Below are 12,733 nucleotides of genomic sequence, written 5' to 3' on the forward strand. Positions count from 1 at the left end.
CCTCTTCCAAAACTCCTTCAAAGGTTGGAAGGGTAACTTCTTCAGGGTGTGTTGCGCCAAGCACGACCCTACAGCCCTGGATGGCTTCCCTCTATACTGGACGGAGAAGCCAGATCCGATCAAACCTAAATCTCTGGACGAGTTGGCCTCTGCTGATAGGGAGGTGTGTGTGGCGTTGGCTGGCCTGAAAGTCGTCTTCCACACCCCGACACTAATATCTCGGGAATTCAAGGCCAACGCCCTTTCTGCATATTTTGGTAGGGAGTCTCGTCCTTTACTTGTTTTCTTCATACCTAATTCTTGGTCGTGCTTTTCTCTAATTATTGTAAGCAATGTTTATCTGCTCTAACCCCCACGCGTGCTGTTGCTTCGTGAATTTACCTTCGTAGTAGAGTGGAATCTTGTACTTGGCCCTGAGTTCGAATTTTAATTCTGTGTTTCCACGCATCGCCCTCCGCATTTGACGCTTCTCTCAAACTAATCTTTTGTTGCTTGGTTTGCTTTGGTGCAGCATCAGTGATGGATTCTGCAACACAAGCTGATTTGGCTAGGTCTTTGAAGGCTCGTCTTGGCGCGAAGTCTGCAAAGGGCGGCGCCTCCAGCACCTCCCCCCTTCAGTCCAATCCATCGCCACCATCTCATTCTACCGAAACACCCGATTCCCACCAAACACCAAACTCCCCTCTCACATCGCAAACACCTTCCACAGCCCAAACATCCAACTCTCCTCCAACACTTCAAACACCTAGCTCACCCCTTCCCATTGCTGCAGTCCCACTGGCTACAGCTAACGCTCCCTCCATAGCCCCTCCCGACAAAGGCAAGAGGGTGTTTGTCGTTTCTTCCGAGGATGACGACTCGGATGTGGGGCCTGCTTATAAGAGAAGGTGGACCAATCGAGTTGTCTACTCGCGCTCTTCTTCACCTCCACGCGGGGGGTCTATGAGTGATATGAATCCACTAGCAAAGAAGAGATGATTCTTTGACATTTTATGGACTCAACTTAAGTTGGAGATAGCTTAGGCACTTATAATAGAATTGGATCAAGGTTCTATGTTTCAAGGACTCACCAAGACTTGCACCAAACACCAAACTCATATGGAAGAGCCATCTATTGTCAATTGAACCGAACAAATTGTGTAAAAAGGCAAAAGCACCGATTAAAATGATCAAGAACAAAAATGCACCGAACAATTCAGCAAGAATTGAAGAAGAAACAACTAGAAACAACCAATGAAACTAAGAACCAAAGCAAAGCTGAAAATAGACTAAATTGCCGAACCAAAAAAAGAAGCTAAACATGTTTTAGGAATTTCATATGAATATGGAGATGAAAGAAAGAAGAAATTATGGAGATGGATGCTTTGGTTTGATGATCACGCCAATTAGAGGATGAAGGCTCCAAGATGAGTGAGCTAGTGCCGCCACTTGAGAGAACCAAATGCACTCAAGATAAGACAAGGTGAAGGAGAAGACAAGCTCTCACAAATTCTCTCTCAAATTGAGTAGAGTTTCTCTATTCCTAATTTCCAATCTGAATTTTACAAGAGCCCACACCTCTATTTATAGTGTGAGGGTGCTGGAAAATAGGTGGGAAAATTCAAATAAAACTCATTTGAAATTCCCACCAAAAACAAGTCACATGGGAGGTGTGACCTTTTTCTACTATGACACCTCCTAAAAACTACACCTACACCTACTCTCCTAAGTCACATGGACAATGTGACTTTATTTTACATATTCATACTCCTTTATTTAATATCCACACCTCCTACAAGAGTAAATCAAATTATGTTCTTTTATTTAATGCTTGGCCTTGCCCCTCATGGGATGGTCTTTGGCTTTTTGGACTTTGGCCTTCTTGGGCTTGGGCTTGGGCTTTGGGCTAGGGCCTCATCTTTATTTTATGTATTCTTTTAATTTTGAGAAGACTAGAAGGAAGAACTTCAAATGTGAAGGCGAATGTCCTCTTCCTTCATTAATAAAAGCCTCCTTTATTTGATTCTCATCATACTCCTCGAGTTGGAGAGAATTCGTCCACGAATTCTGAATCCCTGCATATAACAAAGTCAGTTTATTTTTACAATTAAAAGTGGAAGAAAAAGGCAAACATGACTTAGCATTTGTAAACAATGGGATTTCAGAAAAGGAGGTTCTATAAATCGACCAAGTTGGAAAAATTTGTTTGGGAATGATGATATGTTTTGGAAAAAGACCTCTTAAATGGTGAAACCCATTAGGAGGTAAGAAAAAATCATCCCTAACATTTTTTAACCAAGTTGGTGTTGAAATAGGAACCTTGGGTAATGAAGAAGATAAAGAAGAAGAAGACCTTGGAGGTTCCATTTGAGGCATAGCATGAGTCAACATGTTGGATTTAGTGGGCAAACTGGTGTGACTCGGTTTAGTACTTACTTCTTTTTCTTTCTCATTTTCTATTTTAGTTTTCATTTTTATTTGGTCCCCATGAACCTCTTTGGGAGAGAGGGGTTTTAAGATAACCTTGCGCCCTTGGAAGGAAAAAGACATTGTATTGGATAGGCCATCATGTAAAACAAGTCTATCATATTGCCAAGGCCTTCCTAAAAGAAGATGAGTTGCTTCCATGGGCACAACATCACATAAAACCTCATCTTTATACTTTCCTATTGCAAAGTTAATGAGGACTTGTTTATTAACCATGATTTCACCTTTGGTACTTAACCATTGCAATTTATAAGGCTTGGTATGAGAGATAGTGGGTAAGGCTAACTTCTCCACCACTCTTGTACTAGAACATTAGTGCAACTACCCCCATCCACTATTAAGGAACAAATGTTGTTTTGAATAAGACATCTTGTATGGAAAATATTTTCCCTTTGACTTTCATCAAAAGGTTGTGAAACTTGTCCAAGAAGTCTTCTCACAACTAACAAATCCCCTTCTATTGGACTTTCACTCTCATTCTCACTAGATGCCTTAGAATGTGAAGAATGCCTAGGTGAATCCGAATCGTGCTCACTCATAACAATGCCATTATGCACAAACATATTCCTTTTAGAAGGACAATTAGCCGCAATGTGACCATAACCCATACACTTAAAGCATTTCTTACTAGACGATTTAGTTGGTGATTTAGGCCTAGAAGTAGATGGCTTAGATTCCTTTAGTTTGAAAGAAGAATCTTTGGAAGGAAATTTAGAAAAAGACTTTTTGTTTTTCCAAGAATTGTTGTAGTAACCATCATTGGAAGCATATTTGAAAGAATTTTTCTTAGCAAGTTGGGCTTCCACCTTCATTGCAAGATGAACTAAAGAATCCAATGATGAATACTCTTGTAACTCAACAATATTTTGAATATCCTTCCTTAGACCACTCACAAACCTAGCAATCATAGCTTCTTCGCTTTCTTTCACATCAACCTTAAGTAAAAGCGTTTCTAATAACTTGTGATCCGGTCGGTCATCGGTAGTCGGTGACGTCAGCAACAGATAGCCACGTGGACCGTTCTTAGTGGGACACATGGGGTAAGGAAGCTGATGTGTCTTGGAGAGGGTCACCCGGGGGGTGATCGGTGATCAGGTGGTGATCGGTGATCAGCAAGGACGCGCGATCATCGTCTAGATAAGCGCCATGAGGCAGAAGGCGTGGCGCTATGATGCGCCGATCGGTTATATATTTCGTTAGCAAGGTGTTGCAAGGCCCGGAGGTAAGGTACCAAGCCCTAGAAAAGGCAGCATTGGCGGTTGTATTCTCGGCGAGGAGGTTGCGCCATTACTTCCAGAGCTTCACGGTACTGGTGATGACTGATCTGCCAATCCAGAAGGTTTTGAAGAAGCCCGATGTGGCTGGAAGGATGGTGAAGTGGGCGGTCAAGCTTTCGGAGTTCGACATCAAGTATGAACCCCGGGGATCGATCAAAGAGCAAGTCTTCGCCGATTTCGTGGTCGAGTTATCCTCCGAGGTGGCACAGAACGCCGAGGGTGACTTTCGCTGGGTACTCTCTGTTGATGGGTCGTCCAACCAGCTGGGCAGCGGGGCTGGGGTCATTTTGGAAGGTCCCAACGGAGTGTTGATAGAGCAATCATTGAGGTTCGCTTTCAAAGCAAGCAACAACCAAGCAGAGTATGAGGCTTTGATCGCTGGAATCCTGCTGGCTAAGGAAATGGGGGCGATAGTGCTGATGGCCAAGAGCGACTCGCTGTTGGTCACAGGACAAGTAACTGGCGAGTTCCAAGCCAAGGACCCGCAGATGGCAGCCTACTTAGAGTACGTGCAAGAGCTAAGAAGATCTTTCGCTTCATTCGAAGTGGTGCACGTGCCAAGAGAACAGAATGCCCGAGCTGACTTGCTAGCCAAGCTCGCCAGTTCGGGCAACGGGGGTAGGCAGAGGACTGTCATTCAAGAAACTTTGAAAGCACCTCGAGCATTCGTGGCAGACCACCAAGTTCTCCATGTTTGTAGATCAATGGGAAGACCGGCGAGAAGTCATGGATCCCTAACGCAGGAAACTCTGAGGGCGTCGAGGGTCAGAGTGCGCCCAGCGGAAGGGGCAAGATCGATGCAGATTTGCGCTGTCCACGAGCCAGACACGTGGATAACGCCTTACCAACGTTATTTAGCGGATGGTGTGCTTCCAGTTGACTCAACTGAGGCCAGAAAAATAAAGAAGAGCTCCAGCAAGTTTACCCTTATTGACGGCGAGCTGTACAGGTTTGGATTCACACACCCCCTTCTTGTATGTATACACGGAGAGAAGTGCACGAGGACTATGGCTGAGCTCCATGAGGGAATTTGCGGGAGCCACATTGGAGGTCGATCGCTGGCGACAAGGACTATCCGTGCAGGCTATTACTGGCCCACGATGAGAGAAGATTGCAAGAGATACGCCCAGCGTTGCAAGCAATGCCAGCAGCACGCCGATTGGCACAAGGCACCCCCAGAAGAGCTGAAGTCGATTTACAGCCCCTGGCCGTTCCATACTTGGGGAATTGACATTCTGGGACCCTTCCCAATAGCGATCAGGCAGATGAAGTACTTGGTAGTGGCGATTGAATACTTCACCAAGGGGATCGAAGCGGAGCCAGTGGCCCAGATCACCGCACACAAGATCGAGAGCTTTGTATCGAAGAACATAGTGTGCCGGTTTGGTATGCCTAAACGCCTGGTGTCAGACAATGAGACTCAGTTTGCAAGTCACCTCTTGAAAAAACTGTGCGAAGAGGTGGGGATACAACAGGTGTTTGCATCCGTCGAGCACCCACAGACGAATGGCCAAGTGGAGTCTGCCAATCGGGTGTTGCTGAGAGGTTTAAAGAGAAGATTATAGAAAGCTAAGGGATCGTGGGCTGAAGAGGTACCCTGCATAGTTTGGGCATACCATACCACTGAGCAGTCAGGAACCCACGAGACCCCCTTTAGTTTGGTTTATAGATGTGATGCGATGATTCCTGTCGAAATCCAGGAAAGCTCGCCGAGATTCCAGAACTTCGTGGCGGAAGACTCGAACGAAGAAAGAAGAATGAATCTGGATTTGCTGGATGAGTTCAGGGAGGAGGCGAGAGTGAAAGCCGAAGCAATAAAGAGAAGAGTTGAGCGAAGGTACAACTCTAAGGTAACGTCAAGGTAGTTTAGAAGCGGCGATCTGGTGATGAGGAAGGCCCATCAGTATGAGATGCAGAGCAAGTTATCGCCCAAGTGGACGGGACCGTTCAGAATAACCGAGGCGCTCGGGAATGGCGCCTACCGCTTGGAGACGTTAGAAGGAGGGGCGATTCCTCGCACTTGGAACGCCACACATCTCAAGTCGTATTACAGTTAAAGCCTTGTAAGTAAAGACGAATATGAAGAGATTTGAATAGTTTCTGTTAAAACAATTTCAAGGGGGCACTCTTTTTTCCCTAAGGAGGGTTTTTAATGAGGCCACCCAATAAAGAAGAGTTTTTCAAAGTTTAAAGCTTCTATGTTTGCACGCTTATGGCTTCGGGAGTTTTAGAAAAAAGGCCTTATTACTTGTATGTGATCCAGGGCAACAGTAAAGTCATATTGCATGCTTCAAATAGTTAAAGTTTTAAAGTCCCCATCGTTTTTTGGCGATCGGTGGCAATAGTTAAAGTTTTAAAGTCCCTGTCGTTTACGGCGATCGGTGGCAATAGTAAAAGTTTTAAAGTCCCCATCTTTTTTCGGCGATCGGTGGCAATAGTTAAAGTTTTAAAGTCCCTGTCGTTTACGGCGATCGGTGGCAATAGTAAAAGTTTTAAAGTCCCCATCGTTTTTCGGCGATTAGTGGCGATAGTTAAAGTTTTAAAGTCCCTGTCGTTTACGGCGATCGGTGGCAGTAGTTAAAAGTTTTAGAGACCTCATCGTCTTTTGGCGATCGGAGGTACCAGTAGTGTAAAAAGCCCTCAGCGCTCTTGTGCATTTTGAGGCAAGAGAAAAAGACCTTCTCGCCGTCGAGCGAGTTCAGGCGAGAAAAAGTCCTCAGTGCATCCAGGGGGGAGGAGATGTACACCCTGGGCAAGTTGAGGCACCAGATAAAGTCCTTCTCGCCGTCGAGCGAGTTCAGGCACTAGATAAAGTCCTTCTCGCCGTCGAGCGAGTTCAGGCAAGTTAAAATCCTTCTCGTCTTGAACAAGTTCAGGAATGGCGTGAAGGGTGGAAGAAGATAAAGGATAACTGGGGTAGGTTCGAAGAGAACACCTCACTATCCAGATCATTGTTCTGAAACTCAGGGAGGTAGAGAAGGATCTGAAAGGCGCCTCTACCCCCAGATGAGGGAACAATGATCAAGTCATGCAAAGAAGAAAGATAACGTCGCCAGAACCCTACGGCGTGAAGGTTGAGACAGTGAAGGGGTTGTGCGGCGAGTGCCAGATCAGAAGAGTTCCGGGCGATGACAGAAGTAGGGGGCACTTCACTTGGCAGATCAGGTAAACTGTATTTTAATACTAGTCTGAGTCAAAACCTGCTGCCTAGTAAGTGATTTTATGTTAAGGTTTGTTGCCTTAAGTTCACAAGTTTTATTGAACGTCATCGCCGAAGAGTTGATAGTTGCTCAAGTTTACTTTGAGTTAACAGTTTGCCAAGTTTGTTATAAGGTTAAACAATTTGCTCGAGTTAATAGCGGTACGTGGAGGGTCAAGCCCAAGTATTGCTGAGTTCACGCAGTTGAGCAAGTTTCGCCAGTTATGTTAGCTAAATCAGTTGGTTGCGCAGCAGATGAGATAGAAGATTATATATATATATATGTATATGTGCATATATGCGCACATGAGCATCGAACAGTTCGAACAAAATGAAAATTATTATAGAACAAGGTAAAGCATAGGAGTCTTCAAGGAGATGAGTCGATCGGGGGAACGATCTTGTCGTCCACCACCTCGTTGTACACTGAGAACTCAGAAAGATCGAGGTCAGGATATTTGCAAGAAAACTGCTCCAAAGCAACCCTAAAGCCGGAGATTAGAACCTGGGCAGCCTCGAGCTGAAGCTCGTCGATCTTCGTCTTGAACCCGCTGTTCTCCTCGCGAACTCGAGCTAGCTCAGCGGCAGTTTCACTGAGTTTCTTGGAGGCCTTATCCCGATCTTGCTCAACCTTTCCCAGAAGGGTCTCTCTCTCGATTGACCTCTTTTCCAGGTTGGCCATCTTCTGAGCGTCAGTCTTCTTTGCCTCCTCCAGCGCGGCAATTTTCTCCCTCAGAGGGACGATCTTGCTCTCCAGCTCCACAGCGTCTTGGAGTTTGTCATGAAGCTTCCTGCGCAGCTCTTTGTTATCTTGTCGCACACTCTGGAGCTCGTCCTTAAGGGCGTTTTCTACTCGCGAAAACTTCAAGCCTTGCATCATCATATCGCATTTGGTCTTTTCGGCTTCAGCTTTCGCGGTGCTTGCCACCTCCTGGTTGATCCGATTGTCGAGCTCAAGCTTCTCCAAGGAGTCTTTGAGCCCTTCGCCGACGATTTGGGGAAGGCAACCGTCAACCATGGCACTTAGGCGCACAGTGAAGGACTTCAAAGTTTCTTGAAGAGCGGCTGGGAGGCCTGAGGTTGCTGGTGGAGGTGAAGGTTGGTGTTCACCACCGCCCTCGCAAGGTTGAACGGCGGGGGGAGCTTCGAGGCGCGGTGGTGAGGCAGGCGGCTCATCGGCAGCTTGTGAGGAGGCTTGCGTATCAGCGAGTTGATCAGGAGCAGCCTCAGCAATTGATGCGTTTGAAACAGGAACGCCCCCAGCGGACTCAAATGGAGTGGAGGCACTGGGAGGGTCCTCGATGAAGTTTGGAACGGCGCTCTCAATTGCTGGGGGCTCGGAAACCGCCACCCTCCTTCTTTTGCAGATTAGCCCATCCTCGGTGCTCTAATCCGCGTCTTCGTCAGATACTACCCTGGGGGCTTTCCTCTTGGCCTTCCTAAGAGGTAGCTTTTTGCGTTGGGGGGCTGGAAGAGCAGCAGCAGCGGTTGGGCCAGCTGGTGGGGATTGGCCCTGGGCGGCGGCGATCTCCGCAACAGAGTTCGGGATCGTTTGGAAGCCCGCCACGAGTTTGTGGACTCGGCCGATCGCCCTTAGTTCAGCCAGTCTTCCTTTGCCCAACATTGTGTCTGCACAAGGTAAAAGTCAATGAGTATGCCCCAAAGCAAAAACAGAGCGTGCAGGCATATACATACGGAGGTAACTTAAGTAAACAGCACAAAGACAAAGCGGTAAGAGCCCTAGGTCAGCTTAAACACGAAGTGAGGATCTTGGTGTTGGGAAGGGGGCTAACCTATGTACATTTCGAGTTGGTCCTCAAGGAATTCAAAGGAGATTATCTTAGCAGTGGGGAGGGTGATGTTGGCAGAGGCCACATTCTTCCAGAAGAGACAAAGGTCTTTGTCCAGTTCCCCCATGTTGTCGAGACTCCTTGGTCTCCTGAAGTTGTCTTTGGAGTCTTTGTGCCCCTTGATTACCCAGTACAAGGGGAAGCCATCAAGTAGTGAAGGGTCTTGGTTGTTTTGGCACACCTTGACGAACTTCCCCTTCCAGTCTTTGTAGGATTGCTGGAAGATGGAGAGGATTGACCTCCCAGCAATCCCGTTCAGGCTGACCCAGGGGCGATCTCCAGGATTCTTTGCCTCGAACAAAAAGAGGAAGACATCCACCGAAGCTGGTAGCCCCAAGTGCGCGCAAATAATTTGGAATGCCCTCACGAACGCCCAGCTGTTGGGATGGAGCTGGGCGGGGGCGGTGTCGAGTTCGGTCAACAACTCCCTCTCGAAGCGAGTGAAAGGAAACCTAAGTTTCACTTTCTTGAACAGCGTGGCGTAGATGAAGCAGAACAGCTCACCGCTGCCCCCCTTATCGTCCACGCAAATCGGCTCTCCAGGAGGACAAGGCAGCACTGTCATTTTGCTGTCGTGCTCCTTGTGAAATGAGAGATCAGATTGATCCCCTTTCCTCAGTCGATGTACCCCCACCTCAGTATTTATCGATGAAGTTTCCCTCAGTAGAATCGGGGAGGCCCAGGGGTAGAGCTTTTTGTAGTCTGGTGAAGGAAGGGAGGCTCCCCCGGCCTGCGGAGGGGTTGCTTGGTTAAGATTGGCATGGGATGAGGCAGGCCTCTCAGCCTGTGAGGAAGGAGCACCAGAGGCTCTGGGGGGTTGCGTGTTGGTGGAGGGTTTGTCCCAGTGGTAACCCTACGAGTATTTTGAGGAGGGTTTCGCGATGAGGAAGGAGGGTTAGCGGTGGACTTTGTCTGAGCCATCGCAGGAACTGCAAAGGAAAGAAAAGGGAGGAAATGAGGATAGCAAAAGAATGACTCGATCGAAGACGAAGAAGACAGAATGAACGAATGAGAGTTTGCTGGGAAAGACGCTATCAAGAACGAAGCTCTAAGTTACGAGAAAAAAGAGAAACAACCCACAACGTATGCTCCAGGCAGTTAATGGATGATGCAAACCGATTAAAATGCAACAAATATCAGTAGAAGGCGTAAAAGAGTTACCTTTTGACGATCGGATGAGTGTTGAAGGAAGTTGAAGATTGAGGGAGACGTAGGTTTTGTAGTTCACAGAGAGAGTTTTCAGAATGCTTGAAGACGAAGAACGATAATGAAACAGTGAATAGCGCGAAGGGTTTAAGGGTTTCGAACGTTGTGGGAAACGCAAACGGCAGTGAACAATGGCCGTCGATGGGTCCACGTGTCGACTGATCGGAGGAGTTGGTGAAACGTCGAGTCAATGAACAGTCTTAGCGCCAACGCGCAGAGCCACGTAAGCCGCCAGTTTTAAACCTCTTTAGTCTCCTCGCTGAACAAGTCACAGCTCGAGACTGGGGGGCTTGTGTACCGACCAGGTCATCGGGAGCGATGACGTGTCTTGCGCGTGCCCAAGTGGGGCGTGCTCAGTGGAACACGTAGGCTAGAGAAGATGAATGGTTCAGAAGTGAGCATAGTCGCCGGTTACACTACGTCGGCGTTCTCTGATCTCTAGTGTGCGTAACCGGTGGTCACCAGAGTTACGACGCAGTCGCCGTATGAGAGTGCTAGGAGATCAGGTGGTGAGAGATCGCCGAGGAATGCTAGGAGCTCGGGTGGTTTACACGTCGCCATGAGGAGTACATCGCCGGATCTCCCGGTAAACTCAGTTGAAACTATTAGAGGCTCAGAAGGGTAATCTCAAGCATGTAAGTTCAGTAAGATGACTGTTGCGCCAGCCTGGGGCGTGAAGGCTGAGTGGGTTGAAGGGAACGAATTGCTCGTCAGCGACAGGATTCCCAGAGGGGACGTTCGTTGGTGGCAAGGTTTCCTCAGCTAGAGCATGCATGACGTAGCAGTAAGGAGGTGGCACTCGCGACGAGCGATATCACAAAGATGATGCACCTTGTTGCATCCGATACTCGCCTTGTCGGGTGGTGTTTCACAGCGCATTGTGCGCTAGCTTGCTCCTTGAGTGGAGGACTTAGCTATGTGGCTGGTTACTACACAAGAATGACGTTCAAGTTGCCCCAATCCAGATGACGACACGTGTAGGGTTGGATGTACCAGTTACTCCAATCTAGATGATGACACGTGTAGGGTTGGGAGCAATGGAGAAATGACGCTCAAGTTGCCTTAGCTCAGATGATGACACGTGTAGGGCTGGGCGCTACCTGCTATCCCAGCCCAGATGGCGACACGTGCAGGGCTGGATGCGAGCCATGCGTCCAAAAGCATAACGGCCTGGAGAGAGAAGAAACCTAGCTATAAAGGTAACCTTAACAGGATCTGCAGAGGTACGTTTTTCATTACGGCTGATACTGCTAGGGTTGTGTGCCTACAGTACGGTCCTACAGAGCATATTCTCTCTGAGTTTTTGGGTGTTCTTGTCACTGACTTGAGCGTCGGAGCGCCACCGGCCGCAGAGGCGCCACTGTGTGTTTTTCAGGTTCTCAGAGAGGCTATCTGTGGAGTGGACTTGGAGGGCACGTGGTGTCAAGCTGGTGAGGAAGATCGTGACGAGGCAACGCTCTTGCGCTAAGTCAACCGGCAGGATCACCTCTAAACACTATAAATAAGAGGGCTTGGCTCATGTATTTGGAAGATTAATTGAATAGTGAAATGCTGCCAAAATTGTGCCATTCTCACTCCTTGCCTAAACTCTCTTAGGAATAGGCTTTTAATCTTCATTTCACAGCCTTCAAAGGGGTTGGCCGAACCTCCCCATTTCCTCACTCTTCATGCACCTTCAAGGTCACCACACCTCTTAGGAGGACCTTGTCCATCTCTTCCATTAAGCTTTCGCACCATCTTCCAAAAACATCCAAGAAGAGCTCATAGGAAATCCATCATTTGGTATCAGAGCTATGGTTCTTCAAAGATGAGTAACTCTTTGTCATTTTCTTTTTGAGTTCTTCTTGAATCCGTGCTTTTTAATAGGTGGATTGCCTTTTTGTGTCTTGTTAGACAAATTGGTGAAAGAGTGTAGTCATGGTTTTTGAGCAAACATGGTGGAGAATTGTCACAAATGCATCGAAAATGAGGTGTGAAAAGTTTGGTTGCAAAAGGAATTGATCTTGGTTGGGTTTTGGCTAAGCCAAATTGGGTGGATTGGCTTTTTGTGCCTTGGTAGCAAAATTGGTGAAAATGTCAAGTCATGATTTTTGAGCAATCTTTATGGGGAATTGTTACAAATGCATCCAAAATGAGGTGTCAAAAGTTTGGTTGCAAAAGGAATTGATCTTGGTTTGGTTTTGGCTTAGCCAAGTTTGGTCGCTTGGCCTAGTTTTTGTGCCTTGGTACCAAAATTGGTGAAAAAGTGAAGTCATGGTTTTTGAGCAATCAAGGTGGGGAAGTGTCTCAAATGTATGCAAAATGAGGTGTGAAAAGTTTGGTTGGAAAAGGAATTGATCTTAGTTGGGTTTTTGCTTAGCCAAGTTGGGTGGATTGGCTTTTTGTGCATTGGTAGCAAAATTGGTGAAAAAGTGAAATCATGGTTTTTGAGCAATCTTGGTGGGGAATTGCACAAATGCATCCAAAATGCGTTGTCAAAAGTTTGGATGTTGTACCGTCCCGTCCCCGGGCGTCGACCAGAGTCAAAGTCAAAGTCAACGTCAGGGCCAAGGTCAACATATGGTGGGACCACACGAAGGGTCCAAAGAAGGAAGTCAACAGAGCAACTACATAAGGCGTCGCCAAGACAAGGCGTCGCCAAGATAAGGGCGTCGCCAAGGTAAGGCGTCGTCAAGCAAGTCATCAGCAGTGTTACTCCCCGATACCCACGGGTAGGAAAGACCATGGAGGGAGTG

Source organism: Phaseolus vulgaris, chromosome 1 (assembly GCF_000499845.2).
Source record: "Phaseolus vulgaris cultivar G19833 chromosome 1, P. vulgaris v2.0, whole genome shotgun sequence".
Lineage (NCBI taxonomy): Eukaryota > Viridiplantae > Streptophyta > Magnoliopsida > Fabales > Fabaceae > Phaseolus > Phaseolus vulgaris.